Genomic DNA, 17,202 nt, shown 5'->3' with positions numbered 1-17,202 from the left:
CTAGCATGTTGGTGGACATACAATGTGGATATGCTGGACAAAGGAATGATTTATGTCCTGGGCAGGATGAAGTAGGACAATGAAAACATTCCAAAGAGTACTCTGAATGGTATACAGTTTCCAATTTTTTAATTGTTTATTTGTGGAATTTTTCATTTAATTATTTCTTTTTTTTCTTTTTCTTCTTTTTTTTTTTTTTTTTGACAACAGTTGACTGCAGGTAACTGAAACTGGAAAAAGTGAAACCACCTATGACTAATGTATATACCCACATATATCCACACCTAAATATGTCCATATACATGTATGTGTGCCATGCATATAATAGGACAGGAATAAAAACAGAAGAAATATGGGCTCAATAGAGAAAAGAAAAATATATCTAAGGGTAAATTAACACAAGAAATTGAAGACTATAATGGGAAGATCATCAGGAAGAGAGAAAAGAAGGTGCAAAGCCATGGAAACCTGACACAGGAATTCAGGGTCTTAAAATAGCATAAATTTTAATGTGGCATCAGTATCAGATTTGGAGAAGGACAATGAGGAAGCAGAGAATGACAGACTGGGGAGATGAATTCCACAACTTTGATCAACCTCATAAGTGACCAGATTTCATCTCTCAATACATCCCTAAGCCATTCTGCTCCAGAAAGGGACTTGGGAAACTTAATACTCTGCAATAGAATGATTTTGTGCAATTTAATGAGCTTCCCAACAATACCACCATACACAGATCTCCATGGTAGACTGTGTGAAACTAGAAGCCAAAAGCAAGCAAAGTTACTAGATGTAATTTTAATAGAATCAAATTTTAAAAAATATGTAATGAGTCACAAAAACATTTACAATAGTCAATTCTTACCTCGGGAATCCTGGACAGACATGAATATTGGGGGAAAAAAAGTGATGCCTCTTAATGTTGTGGCTAAACAACAAGGAAAAAACTGTAGACAGTCATTTTGGCAAGAGTCAGAGGAAAGTCTTGATCATCCAGGAAGACTTTTCCAGATCAAATATATCTAGTTCTGTGAATATTGACAGATTTGTTTAAGGAAACACAACAATGCAGGAAAGAAACTGAATGCAACTTGCCAATAAACAAAGTATGTCAATTTCTGTGCCAAATTATCTTGCAAATGCTTTTTAAAAATAAAACCCAGATTATTATTAAGTGATAATTAAAAGGAAAACATAATATGCTCAGGACTGGCTGGATTTACTGGGAGATGGTGAATTTTTAAATCCTTCCACTTCATAAACATGTGAGTCATTTCTGCTTTATAGCACACTATACTTTTAATTGATTAAGAGAACCAACATATGCATGATCAATCTCTGATTCTTTTTGCCATAAACTTAATCAATAATTCATCATGAGTTGTGTAATAAAAAAATTAAAGCTTCTTAAAATTTGACCATTATAAATCTGTGTTTTGAGAGAAATCTAAATTGAGCAATGTACCAGCAAAAACAACAAGAAAAGGAATTAATAGAGTTGTAAAAAAAGGTCTCTCTGAAAAGTTTAAACTGGATTATAATTGTATAGAATTTTTACATAAAATTAATGCTTATAATGTGGTTATTAATACATAAATGTATGCATTAATAACACTTAATCATAAATGTGGTTTACACATCAATGCAGGCAATTCACTCTGGAAATGAGATTCAATTCCTACAATACTTCACCCACTTTTGGATACAATCATTTTGCTACATGCTATTTTCATACAAGTGGTTTGTACATATCGTGAGTCTCTGTTCCTTAAGTTTTTTTTACTGTGCTTTAAGATCTATTCACCCGAACCATGAGGTCAACCACAGGAGGGTATAGAAAGAGCAAATTCTAACTTCTTTCCCCCGTATTACTACAACTCCACAGCCAGTGCCACAAAGTTAAATGAAATGTTACTTTTTGCTCTGAAGGAACCTCCAAAAACCTCCACTATGTGGGGAAAAGATGGAAGGATGTGCTGCAAATTCCGTAGTTCTAAGATTTACATTCTGCTTTACAAAAATAAGTTAATGTTATAAAAAACAACACAACTCAACTTGGACTTGTTAGAGAAAGTGCTGTACAGTTCACAATGGTCTAAGAAATGTGGGTTCTGAAATCAGAGGCCTGGAGTTATTTGCCTGAAAGGATCCAGAGTAACACAAAACCGCTTTTATAGAAATCTTTCTAGAAATCAGACTGCTGTGATTAGGATGTGAAAATGAAAGGGTTTGCTTTCTAATATTTCCCTTTCCACACTCCCTTCTGGGTCATGACAATTAATTGACCTACTTGGGGCTAAGAGCAGATGGTTCTGTGATAATTGCTAGCAAACTATCTTGGAGTCAAAATAACTCCTTGGGAATTTCACTTTTCAGTTAATGAGAGACTCCAGGACATTCACTTATTCTCTGTCTGCCACTTTCTTTCAGGTTACCTTTACAGAGCAACTAAAGGATTCACAGGCAAGCAGTTGCTTTTTCAAAGCTTATGCATGAACAATTGTAGGCAGTCTCAAAGTTGTATCATTTAAATATTAGAACGGCACATTCATTTTAGCACTACAGTATTGACTATTGCTGACTTTCATCTAGTTTATCCATGACTGAAGTGATCCACGTGGATTAAGGCAATAATTCAATCTGAATGTTTGCTTTGTATTTAAAAAACAAATGAAATGTTGAACAGTTGTCAGGTGTTAGCCTGATCTTTATTGTAACTCTTTGCTAAGATTATAAGGATTATGCTGAGTACTTGAAGTGAGATTTGGATAGTGGCAAACACCAGGTTAACCATTATCTGGTTTCAGCATCAATCAAAGAAGTATTAAATAATCAGATAATGTCTCCTAGCTCTCAAAAAATATTAATCCCTTTATGCTAGTCCACACACGCTACCAATCAAAAGGCAACCACAGGAATTACACAAAAATCAGTGCATATAGTTGCATTCATAGATCCTGTACCCAACATACATTAAGAATTAAGGGATCCTGTTCTGATTCATCCACATACCACATACCTTTTGACAATAACAAATGAATAATAAGATGAATAATATTCACCATGGATCTTCATGCTTGCTTCTGGTGACTGCTTCATATTTATCCTGTATCTTGGGACTCATCTTCAAAATTTGAAATGTAATATAAAATCACAGCATTTTAGATCTAAATTAGATCTGCAAAAATTAGGTTCAGTCTAATCCATTGGCTTTATTTATAAGAAAACTCAAGCCTATGTGGTCATTATTTCTTTGTAACAAAACTCAAAACTTGGACTCACACCTCAACTCCATTTATGTTAACACCAAATTACTCTTTGCTTTGTCTGCCTTCTGACTAAATCATCACTATTTATGAAGAGGAAGCACTTAGAATTCTTGAAAATAATTCTATCACCCTGCTTTTGTTTGCATGTAGTGATATGATTGCCTTTACTAATGTTTTTATTGAGAAGCAAGGATTCTTAATGTCTAACCTGCTTACTTTCATGTGAACTCTTTGGTGATAATGAGTGATCAGCTTCGCCTTTTCCCCCTTCCACCATGGTATTTTCTTTTCTGTATATGGTGGTGAAGACATTTCTTTGAACAGATGGTTTCTTCCGACTCACTACCAACTTTTCCCTGCAATTTGGTTTCCATCTTCCCCAAATTTACTGAAGCCTGTGATCTTCCCAAGATCAAAGTTGACAGCCTTCCCCTGCCATCTATACACCGCACTAGACCGAATGGAATGACCCTCTCCACCGCTCAAACCCAGCCTCACTGTTAATGATCCTCCTGGAACTTACTGTTTCTTTGGCTATTTCCCAAGATTAAACAGTCCAGCTCAGTTCATTAGCAAAAATTGAGGCGCTTGACAATAATTTGTGAAAGAAATCTCAGTATAATACTATTCAGAGGGAAAGCACTAATATTTCTATGGGCAAAATTACTTCTGTGGACTGTGTGGCATTAATCACCTTCCTTCACATCACATTTTAAGATTGGCAGGGCAACTCTCTCTGAAACCATTAAACTTACACGATAGAGCTGTTTTTCCCTTTTGGTGGTTATCTATTCTATTAAATAAGCCCTTCAACATTGGGTTTCTCTGTATCACCCCCTTAAAAATTCTCTTTATGCCAAATCTTGCTCTAATTACTACCTCATTTCTCTACCTACCTTTCAGAATAAAATGTTTCAAGATTCATGTCTATACCTGTTACTTTCCCTCTCTCCTCTCAGTATCTCTTCTTAGGCCATTTCTCTCCTGGTTCTACATGTTACTTAACTAGTAGCTTATGTAAGTTTAATTTTAACAATCTGATAAATTTAAAATAACATCTCCCTTTTGTTTCATGAATGTAGATAAAAATTTCAGAACATTTAATAGTCATTTATTTATCTTCCCATATTCTTTGACATTTATATACTTAGTTCTCATTGATTTGCAATATGGCTTTATTTTTATAATGAAATCCTATGTCAAGAAATTAATTATCTTAGATAAAAATCAATAATTTTCTTAAAATGTAAATTATCAAAAATGACCTGTGAGAAAATGGAAATCTTAGTTGAGACCAATAACCATGACATATCATAACTTAATCAAGTAAACAAAATCTGCTTAGCAATTATCAGGTCTAGACCATTTTAGAGAAAGATTTGTATTAATATTTAACTAATAAAAGGTTTTTACATTTGAAAATTGTGTTAGAAAACTGGAAAGAAGTTCATGTCAATTCTACTCATGCTACTAAAACTTATTATCAAACCATGAGAATTTCCAATTCTAATCATGACTCAGTAAATGGTACTGTATTTGTCTATTTATTATAAATAATTGTAAACCTGTAAAAAATATAAAGGGGCTCTTTCAAGCATTGGACCACAAGCAATGTAGGATTCATCCTTGAGTAAAGGGAGATTCATAAAGTTAATTCAGTGCTTTCCCAAGCTACCTGTAAATGCACTTTTTATTTATTTATTTATTTATGTTAATTTATTTTTGTGATGGTATTAGGAATTAAACCAAGACCCTCATGCATACTAGCCAAGCACTCTACCACTGAGCCATATCCCCAGATCACAGTCTCTAAATGATAGTGCATGATGGACAAACAGCATAGTTATCCTGCTAAGCTGAGGAAGTAAAAATGTAGTTCATAGAGACAGGGACAAATGGAATTCATCAGAAGACTCCAGAGAGGAAACAGTTTGCCACAGGAGAGCCTTGGATGTCTAATGGGGATTCTATGTAGGTTCTTGTCTGACTACCAGGGTCTGGATCACAGGTAAAGCTCTGTGAGTTCTACCAGAGAGAAGCTGTGTGGAAAGAGTTGAAAGAGTTGAAAGAAGATGTAGCAGTACTGTGAGACTTCAGAGCTCCAGTGCATTTAGAGTGGGGAGGACTGGATGAGACTGTTGGCCATTCAATTGAAACTCAGAAAGATGTCACAATTTAGGAAAACAACACAAGTCAGAATGCCCACGTGCTATGACTTAGGACAAAAAAGACCAACTCTAACAAAGAATTACACTAAAGAGTATCAGTAGGATCTACTAGAAGAAAGAAAATTTGATACTCTTTAAAGAAGATAACATTAGCTAGACTCTTATACCATCCAAAAATTTCTTAACAATGCAAAATTAGTTTAAAAAATAGAAAAATATGCCCATAATTCAGTAAAAGAACTAGTTAATGGGAACATATTCCCAAATAACCCAGATACTGTAGTTAGCAGACATTGATTTTTAACCAGTTATAAGTATGTCCAAAGATTTAAAGGAAAAGGTGACATAATAAGTAAACAGATGAGGAACATCAGTATAGCAATTACATCTAGTATAAAAAAATAAAAATTTCTTAAACTTTAAAATATGTGATATCACATAAAAATTCATCAGATAGACCTTATAATAGATTGGAGACTAAATGAAAGGACAATGAAATCCAAGTGTTAGAAATTATCCAATCTGAAGAACAGAGGGTAGGATATTTTAAAAACAATTAAAAAACTCAATCACTTGTGCAACAGCATTACTTTAATATACATATATTTGTTGTGCCATAGATAAGGGTTTAAAAAATACTTTAAAAAAATAATAATTCACATCATCCACTCAGATATAAGAATTTCAGCAAACCCAGAGCAAAATAAATGCAAAAATAGCAACATCTAATCACATCATAATATACTAATGACTATCAAAGATAAACAAAATATCTTAGAAGCTAAGATTTTTTGTTTGTAGATCATAGTCCAAGTGAGATCAATTGTTTAATCAAGAACAATCATCTGAACATTGTCCAGAAAACAATGGAATGGCATCTTTAAAGTGTTTTAAGGAAGAAAAAAATCTATCAGTCAGAATTTTTATCTGCTAGAATTGTATTATTCTTTTCTAAGAAAAAATTAAAAAGCAAAATAAGTGTTCAAAAAGTGAATAAAATGATAATTTCAGAAAAACACAACTTAAGTGAATCCATTGCCAATGGTTCTTCCCTGAGAAATATTAAAGGAATTCTTCAAAATGAAGGGAAATTATATCAAACAAAATATTGAAAATAATGACAAATACCTGAGATTGTAAGTATGTGAGTAAATTTAAAATAGTGAGAAAAATTTGTATGTGGATTTGGGGGTTTATGTCTGTGGTTTCCTCTGTCTTTGCCTCTCAGATTTCAACAATTTGGGGCACATACCTTTGCCTTCACAGCACAGTGAAACTTGTCTGCTTGGACTGTTTTTCCATGGAGGAACTGAAAAATCTGAGGGAACAAGTCAAGGTACTTCTGTGAATTCTTTCTCTTAAATATTTTCTAGCATTGTTTGTTCTCCATGATATTCAGAATTGTTAGTACACACACACACACACACACACACACACACACACACGTACATAGAGTGAAGGTTGGGTTAATCCATTAATGCAGATTAACTGGGTGGTAACTGTAGGCAGGTAGGGCATGGCTGGAGGAAGCAGGTCACTTGGGGTATGACTTTGGGGTTCATATTTTGTCTTTAATGAACAGAGCACTTTCTGGTTCCTAGTTGCCATGTTCTGAGATATTTTCCTCTGCCACATTCTTCCACCATGATGTTCTTCCTCACCTTGAATCCAGAGCTATGAAGTGGGCAATCCCTAGACAGAATCTCTGAAAGCATGAGCTTAAATAAATTTTTCCTCTAAGTTGCTCTTGTCAGGTCTTTTGGTCACAGTGATGAAAAAGCTAACCAAAACAAAAACAGGCACACATAGGTGGCACTAAATTTCAGGGGAAAAAAATGATAATTAAAAATGGATGCAGAAGCTATTAGAAATATGTATTTTGGAAAATTATCTCTATGCCTGTCTCACAGGACATGGGCAAAAAATTGATTTCAGATATATTATGGATCTCAATGAAAATTATGAATTAAAAATCTAGAAATTAAGCTAGAAGAATGACTTAGTGATCTTAATCCAGGTAAAATCTTCTAAAATAGAAGACTAAAAGCACTAAAAATAAGTTGTTTACAAGTTAAAATTAAAATTACAAGCCTCTGTTCAGCCTACGAATAAGAGAGTAAAAAGGAAAGCTTCAGAGTAGAAGTTCTACGTGGGTGGAGTCATCCCAGTTATGGATGGCATAACATTGAATGGCAAAAAATTGAAAGAAATCACAATAGCAAGTGTTGGCAAGATGATACAATAACAGAAACCCTCGTGCTTTTTTTTTTTTTTTTTTTTTTTTTCAGTAGGGTACTGTTAACACCACTCTTTGAGAAACAATGTGCTGGGATCTGTTGAAGTTTGCAGCAAAACATCTTAAACTTGGTAACTCCACTTCTAATATAATAGTAAAAGAAATTTATACCTAGATTACTAAAAGACATATACAAGAATGTATTCAGTAGTATGATTTACAAGAGCCAACCACATCAACAACCCAAATGGATATCAACTGTGCAACAGATAAATGACATGTGGTCACACAAAGGACACAGCACCACAATGAAAACGATGCATCTCATAAACATAACACTGGGCAGATGTTTACAGATATAAATAAATTATTTGTATTATATATATGTATATATACATATGTGTGTGTATATATATTATAAATATACATATATGTATATGATACAAATCATTTATATATATAGATAAAGACCAAAACAGGCACCATAACCAATGATGTTAGAAATCAGAGTAGTAATTGTTTTGGGGGAGGATCAATTTAGGAAGGAGCACAAAGGAGATTTTTGAAGATCTAGTGTTGACCTGGATGATGGTTTCCTGGGAATGTTTAAAGTGAAAATTCTTCCAGCCTTTCCTTATGGTTTTTTTGCACTTTTAAGCATACATTCTATACTTTGGTACAAGAAGAAGCTTATTGTAGTTTGATAGAATACAGGCCATTGGCACAATGGCAAATGTAAAGAGAGAGAAACCACAGCTGGGTTACAAAGGGATTTATTAAAGTATTTATTAAAGTATTTTATTAAAGTATTCAAATAAATTTATATGCAATCAAATATGTAAAGTGGTTTATGTTGTTGCTTCTCTTCTTGATGGTAAGTTGAAACACTACTTATACAAAAACAGCCCTTCTTTATGGCTCCTGATTTACACATAGAAGGTCCTCTGAGGTTCTTTCAAGGAATCTTTAGATTCCCAGGAAAAATCTCTATGCCTCTAAAAATTCACAGCATCCTCTCCCAAACTTTTCAATGTTTAATCACCTGGAGGTTGAACTATATTTAGGGAAGTTTTCCACAATGCTTGTTGTTAACTGTTTTGGGATGGTGATGGTGGGGGTTGGATTGCTATCTGAGGCCTCTGTATTAGCATCAATAGCAATAGCTCATAAACAGTCAGTGTCTACACATCAGGCACTCTTCTGTGTGTTTTACATGTAGTAAGTAAACTCATGAGATAGATTTTATCATGACTTCTATTCCAAACTCAAAAATTGAGACCCAGAGAGTCACTTGCCTAAGATCACACAGAGCTGCAAAGTAGCAGAGTCAATATATATGCTGATTTCTAGCATATATCCACTTAACCACTACACCACACTGCCTCTCTATGTGGGCAAGATAGGAGGTGAGCATTTTAGGTGTGAATGGGCCTTCCACGGAAGCATAGCTCACTTAGTGGGGGTATGGTAGCTATAATAATAAATGTGAGTGCTTAAAAGACATTGTGCAGAGACTAAAAGCAGTGGAAGAGATACGTCTCACCAAAATCCAAACTGCATTTTTTTGTGTGCTTAAAATTTTACTTAAAACATTTTGTAATAATTAGTTCATCCCTATGGATTTTTTACTTAGTCAACAAAATGCTTTATAAATTTGTTAATATTGAGAAATTAGCTGCTGATCACTTAGGTTACTGCTATACAGAACTTCCCTGTAAGAATGAATATTCCATGATCTAGTTATCTACTCCTGTATTAATGGGAGTTTCAAATTACTTTTTTTTTTTTTAACTATTATAGTGAAAATTGGAAATGCTGTAACAAATAATCTTGTTTATCTTACCATGGACACATGTATTAAATCAGAAGCTAACTGCTTCTCTAAAGGTCCAGATTGTAAATATTTTTGCTTGTGTGGGTTATTAGAGTCTCTGTAAGCATTACTCAACCTGCCATTATAGCTCAAAAGAAGCCACAGACAATACTACAGTGAATAAGCATACCTACTTACAGCACCAGGCAATGAACCTTTGTGCTGTGGTTGGCTGATCTCCACACTTGAGTGTTTCTAAGGCAGTGACTTGCAAAATTTTCATGAAGTCAACAATTTCTGTGTGAGTGTTGCTTGTGGGTGTGTATGTGCACACACACGTGATTGTTCAGATAGATTAAGAAAATGAAAAAAAAAGCTTTATACGCATGCTGAATGTTGTGCTATATTCTATTCTGATTTTTTTGACTCTTTCCTCAGTCTGAAAAGGGGCATCTGAAAAAAAAACAAACAAAAACACCATCATATTTATTGGACAAAATCTGAAACTTTCTCCATGAATTTGGGAATAAGAAAAAGATGTTCCTTGATGCCACTGCCAGTCAATATTTTACCAGGGATGGCTTTCAGTTTACTTAAGCAAAAAAAAAAAATGATGTCATGAAAATTTTTTTTCACTTTTTTAAAATAATTTATTTTGATTGATTGTAAACAAAAGGGGTACAACTTGTTTCTCTGGTTGTACATGAAGGAGAGTCTTTATAAAATTTGAAAAGGAGGAATATTCAACTATGGTAGGATTGTGGATCCAAAAGGATCTGTAATGTGTTAGAACTATTGTGAATACAATAAAGTTAGTAGATACATAACCAATACATACAATTAAATTACATTTATGGACCCTAGCAATTGACAATTAGAAAAATCAATGAATATACTATCATTGGCAATGATTAAAAGCAGTAAAGATCTTGGGAATAATCTCATTAAAAGTATAAAGAACTCCACAATTTTACTACATAAGGAAGACATAATTGAATCAAACAGAAAGGAGAGATTGGAAGAGTCAAGTGTCAATCCCTCAGACACCATGTTGAGTAAAAGTATCCAGACATGAAAGAGTATATTCTATATGACTTCCTTTGCATGAGATGCAAGAAAAAAACAAAGCTGTGCTGTGTTACTAGACATTTGAAGAACAGTTTATCTTTGTGTTAGTGCTGACACAGGGAAGAGGGAAGTTTTGACTGGGTCGGAACTGCATGAGAGAACCATTTTGAATTCTGAAAATATCCTATATTCTAAACATGGTGTGCTTATATAGGTGTAAAAACCCATCACACTGTACACTTAGGATTTCAGAATTTTATGCCTAAAATTTCATATTTACCCCAGTGAGGTAACACACACCTATAATCCCAGCAGCTTTGGAGCCCGAGGCAGGAGGATTATAAGATCAAGTTCAGTCTCAGCAATTTAGCAAGGTCCTAAGCAACTTAGTGAGACCCTATTTCAAAATAAAAAACAAAAAAAGGACTGGGGATGATGTAGTTCAGTGGTAAAGTGCCCCCAGGTTCCATCCCCAGTACTGGGGGAAAAAAAAAAGAAATGAAAAAGAAATAAATTATCTTGGTTATAAATAGTACTTGGAATTTCCATACAAATTTTAAAATCATTTTTTCAGTTTCTGTGAATCCTTCCATAATTTTGATTGGATTTACATTCAAGATAGAGTCAATTGAGCAAAATTATCATTCTTATCACTTTCAATTGAGCAACATTTTGTTTAGAATCATCTTTAAGTCTTTGCAATGTTATATAATTTTCAGTGTAGAGACTGTAGAGACTTTTTATCTATTATATAATTTATTCTTAGGTAGTTGAAATTTTATCACAGTTTTTAAAAATATTTATATTTTGAAGTACTCTTGCATACACATTTTCATCAGATACAAATCTACTTATTTTGTGGCAGGTGAGGTTGGTTTTATCATCAATACTAAATAAGGATTAGTTAAGTTACTCATTTACATTCAAACAGTAGTTTAAAAACAATAGCAAGAATAGATTCTAATTGTGTAGCATTCAATCAAGTATATAAATAATCAGTGGTCACAAAGAATGTGACAGAATAAATGAGGGATAAAGAAAAAAACATAAAACATTATTAATAAGGTTAGATTAGAATGCAAATCTTATATCTCTGTATAGATTATAGTCACAGGAAATATCTGTATTCCCTAGTTTCATATATATTAATGTTAAATTAAGCCTGTTATAAAAAATGTAACTATGGCCAGCTATAAAACTATTTCTATGAAGACAAAGTAGTGTAGTTTTAAAAAGAATCTTTGGACAAATATTGGTACTAATATTTATCGATGTTTATTAAGGCACTGTTACAGGTGTTTTACACATTAATTAATTTTTACTATCATTCATGAGTTATTATTTTTGTTTTTTACACAAGAAAAATTGGAATTTAGAAAAATGAACTAAGCTTCTGAATATAACAGAGCTGTAAGTGGTGGAGAGATGCTTTAAAAGCAGACTCGTCAAATTCCCCAGCCTATTATTTGAATCAAAACCCAAGGGCTGGGGAGACAGCTCAGTTGGTAGAGTGCTTGCTTTGCAAGCACAAAACCCTGGGTTTGATCCCCAGCACTGCAAAAAAAAAAAAAAAAAAAAAAAAAAAAAAAAACCAAAAGTGTCTCTATTTTCAATCAAAGAGAATGTAGCATGTATTCATTACACACATTTTTTGAGATATGTAGATTGATTGAAAGTGAGATTCAAAATTCTAAATGTGGGTAAAGTTCCAAACCAAAATTTGAAATTTCCATAACATGGTTTCAATGTTTAAAATCACTTCATTTTCTAAACTATTTATCATTTTCATGTAGACTTTCTCTTTGAATGAGTAAATTCCTTGGCATGCAAACATCAATATTAAAAGAACTATTAAATATAATGATTTAAACGCTCAGGGAATCCCTAACAAAGTTGGTTTTACTATGCTCAGCATGAGTGTACAAGTTATCAAACATTAAACACAGGCTTAAATATTTACAATCAAGCAGCTTCTTTCTAAAGCTTAGATTTCCACTTTCAGCTCTGCTCTGCCTCTTTTGTTCATGATACCACGTGACAGACATGAGATATTTGTATGTTTGCGTGTGTGAGGGATCATGAGTATGTGCATGTGGTGGGGTGGTGTGACTGTATATATTCTGCAGGATGGCCATGCTCCTGTTCCAGTGCTCCGTAGCCAAGACATTTCTAAGGACAAGACAATTGGGACTTTTATACTTGGTTGCCCCTCAGAATATTACACTGGATACCAAAATTTATCCAAAGTGCTTTTTGGCCAGAATCCACCTTAAGAGGTGGTCACATTTCACAAATCTTGTATATTTACTTCTTTATGTCATAACACCACTGGGGTTTTTCTAGATTTAAACTCTTATTACTTTCTAAAATATTTGGTTAAGGGTATTTAGATGTTCTCTTTCATGTACAGCTTTTAACTGTGGTCAGAAACTCAGGGCAAGGATATTCTGTATGTCCTAATGCTTAAAGTTAATGACTTCTAATTAGCCCAGCAAGAAGCTAATGACCTGTAATCACTTGCCAATTGATTCTGGGTATTTTCTTTGCAAAATTAGTCCAGGTGAACTGAAAAGGCTCTGTGAAGTAAGGCAGAGGGGTACCAGGGATTGAGAAGTCACTGACAAGGTGAGTTCTGGAAGATAATTCAGAGCAATGGGAGGCATATTTGTGATCTTTAACCAATGATTTTAAAACCTATTGATAGTATCATAAATAAAGCCGCATACATTGGAAATTATGTAACTGCAACAACATGAAAATCTTTACCTAATGTCAGTTTAGTAAACTTAGTGTTTGTTATTTGCAACGATTCAGCTACTAAAAGAGGATTAAGCACAAAAAGTATATATCAGATAAATGAGCTTTTGAAATCCTTCATTTACAAAGACATTCATTTCACTTGACTGTAGTTTTTCCATTAGAAGAGAGAACATATGTGATTAAAAATCAAACAAACATTTATTGAGAATCAGCACTTGAGCCAACACTGAGCAGAGAGAAATGAATAAACTCTAGCTTCTTTCTCCAAGATTGGCAGTTTATAGTTGAGTTTTCACTGTCTGAAACCACAAATGATCACCTACAGTAAGGAGTTTTGTGACAATAAAACCCTGCAAGGATACTTAATTTGAAAATGCTCATATAGTCCCTCTAGGTCCTTCACATGAAACATACACGTTTCTTTCCTTCTTAATATTTGCCAGTGACTAGTCACATTAGCATTCAGGAGACTGACGAGGCCATCTCAGAATCTGGAAGACTGGATGGGACAGTGCTGGGGCTGACCTCATTTGAATTGCAAGCAGTGTTTCAATAACTATTTGAAAATAATCCATACAATTTCAGTTGTGGAATAAGATGGCTGGTTTAAGACTAAAAACCACCTAAAAGCAGTAAGCATTAACAATTGGGACTTCAGATTAAGTATCATTGGTTAGAGTGAAAAATAACTGGAAAAATTTCTGTTGTTATTTACTGTTATTTTCAAGATAGGAAAACATTCAGGAAAGTCTGAAGTTGTGGAATAATTTCCACAGCTATGTTTCAGAGTACTGGAGCAATAAGAAATTTTAAAAATAAAAAGTTCAATACTTCACACACTGTCCCTTTTTCTCCTTAAAAATAACTAAAGAGCAATTCGGCCCTATACTTTTTTTTCCAACAGAGCAACAAGAACATCAGAGTTATCAGCAACATTGGGTACTCACTAAGCTATGTCCTCTCTGCTATTAAACTTGTCAATAACTTATTTCTCATCGGTCCTGCAACAGAACCACCCACAGACCATTTCACTTTTAACTGGCACTCCTTTTTTTTTTTTTAAGTGCCTGCTAAAATATCCAATTTAGTTTCTGTGGCAAGAGAAATAATTAAGTTATGATGGCAAAGAAAGAATAAAGCTATTTATTGTGGATGTAGGTATCATCTAGCAGGTCTATCATTTTCCCTAGGAGGGAGACCTGAACTGAATTAAATCTCTGAGATTTGGTTCTTTTCTCAGACCTACCACTGCCATTCTGTGCAACCGCAGTAAAGTCTTTTGATCAAACTGGTCTCTCTCCAGTAGGCAGGCTGGTTGAGTGTGTGTATGTGTGTGTGTGTGTGTGTGTACAAGCATCTGGATAGAGCTAATCAGATAGGTAATAACAACCTCAATTTGGGGGGATGGAATTATCACCCTAATTTTATGCTGTTTGATGTGGTGGTACTGATTTCAGTAATTCTGATAAAATTGCAAAAGAACATATGCATGTCCATATCTATGTGAGCATATGTGTGTATAAAATATATATAGCTAATCTATAGATAGCTAATTTATATATATTTATATAATATAATAAAGCTTATACAACTATATAAGCCTCATAAGTCAATGAACAATGCTTTAAAGTGAATACATTGTTCATTACACTTTTTCCAAGCATGGAGGTTAATTTGAGAATCCTTGGAACAATAATCAGGAATCTCTAAGAATTTGAAAGCTTCTAAGGACTGCAATGAAAATGACAATTAGGCATATGAGAAAAAAATTTTAAAACACATTGATTTTCCTTAGCAAACACAAATAAATATATGACAGGCTTTGTTGTTTTAGAACAGAGGCAGGTATCCTTCTTCTTCTTGTCCACAAAACCAGTATTTTCCTCTTTTGCTCACTACATAATGACTCTGCTCCGCTATTCACAACAGGGGATCTAGTTGTGTATATACAGGAACATTCAACCCTAACTCCTTTTAGCACCAATAAAACAGTGCATGTTTCCTACCGATAAGTATAGAGAAAGGTCATCAACTGATCTTTCCTACAAATTACACAACCCTCTGAGTAGAATTGATTAGAATAGACAAAATTACACCCTATTATCTTGGGGAAGTGTTCATGTAAAGGACTCCTAGCAAAGTGGCAAATGCAAATGGTCTTGAATCACAGGTACAGAATCTTAACCTGGCTATTTCCTGTGTTTGGAAGGTAATTTTCCAAGATCTTTTTATAGTTCTCATTTCTCATTATTGAAGTTGCAGCGCAAATGGCACCTACCCAAAATAGCCATTCTTAACTATCCTACAGGATGAAGTGCACCAAACTCTGTTATCCATATTACCTTGGTTAATTTTTATAGCACTTTGATCTTTATTTATTGTTCTCCTGTTAATTGACTATCTCTCCCATTAGCTTGTAAACTGCATGAGAGCTGAGAGCTTGCATCCCTGAATCACCTAGTATTTTCATGCCTAGAATAATGCTTGACATACAGTAGTCTCTCATGAATATCAGATCAGTGAATGAATGAATAAATGATATGCTCATTTTCCCACTGTGAAAAAAAGGATTGCATAAAAGTAAAAGAATTACCAATTACAAATCAAGCTCAAGACTAATTTCAAATGGAAGTACTTGTAGTTTACCAGACAATGCTTATTGAGCACTTGAATTTTCCAACCTCAGTTTATCAATCTCCTTGAAGCTCTATGTTTAATAGTCATCTTAGATAGATGTAGAGAATATGCAAAAAAAAAAAATACTACTTAAGTAACAACAGTAAATGGAAAGTATACAGTGAAGTGAAATAAGAAAAACCCATACTTCTTTAAATAATAACTGGCCTAGAGTTTAATTCCTAAATGACTGAGTTAAAATCAAGTTGTATTTTTTATGAACTTTGCAGATTGAGACACACTGATTACATCAACATTGTAATCCCATGAAATATAGCACATAAATTAATCAAAGTAGATTGTAGCAATAAATTCATAATCCAGATCCCACAGAGGTCACCTTTCAAGAATCAATTAAATAATAAAATGCAAAGCAATACGAATTCTTTATTTCAATATATGTTCTAACTGTATTAAGAACTGTTGCATTATTTTATTTTGAACTCTCATTTTTAGAAACATCTGAAGAAAAATGGTATTTTATTCTCCATAAAATAAAAATATGAGTTGGATGGCCCTTAAAATACTGTTTATGACTAATGTTTCTGCTCTCAAAATGTGAAATTTATTGTATAGTTCAAAAACAGAATGCTCAAAGGAAATGACTGAAAGAATTTTGATCAAATCATGCCTCAATAATAATTTCACAAAATACTTTTTCTCTATATTGTGTCAAGTCTACCTTAAAGCAGAAATTTAAGCAGTAGTTGAAAGCTAAAAAAAAATTCAGTTATAATCTCCTAATAGGCACTCTCACTATATTTAGAATAGAATGAAACCTTCTGTATGTATTCTATATTGCATTAGTAGGAAAGGTATATAAAAAATATAATTTTTAACTTATGTGCCTTTCCGTCTGAGGTTTTGTTATTTGGGAAAATTTTTATTTCAGATTAAACCCCAGTGATAATAATAAATGTAATTCATTCTAATATTTATGCTTAAAAAATGAAAATTACATAAAGATATAATAAGAAAATTTCAGAATCAGAATTTGTCTTACTGTAGAAGGTATATATAATATATGTATATATAGAAATGTAGATATGCTAACCTTGAATCACTTTTGTTTTTATAATTATGTTTTCTTTTTCTATAATTAAAAATTTTAGCCATATAATTCTTTCTATAATTTATATAATTCTTCTTTATATAATTTATGTCCTTCAAGATATTACTCAGCTTTAAAGGAGAATAAAATTATGGCATTTG

This window comes from Sciurus vulgaris (genome assembly GCF_902686455.1).
Source record: "Sciurus vulgaris genome assembly, chromosome: 5".
NCBI lineage: Eukaryota > Metazoa > Chordata > Mammalia > Rodentia > Sciuridae > Sciurus > Sciurus vulgaris.
This window is presented reverse-complemented; position numbering follows the sequence as displayed.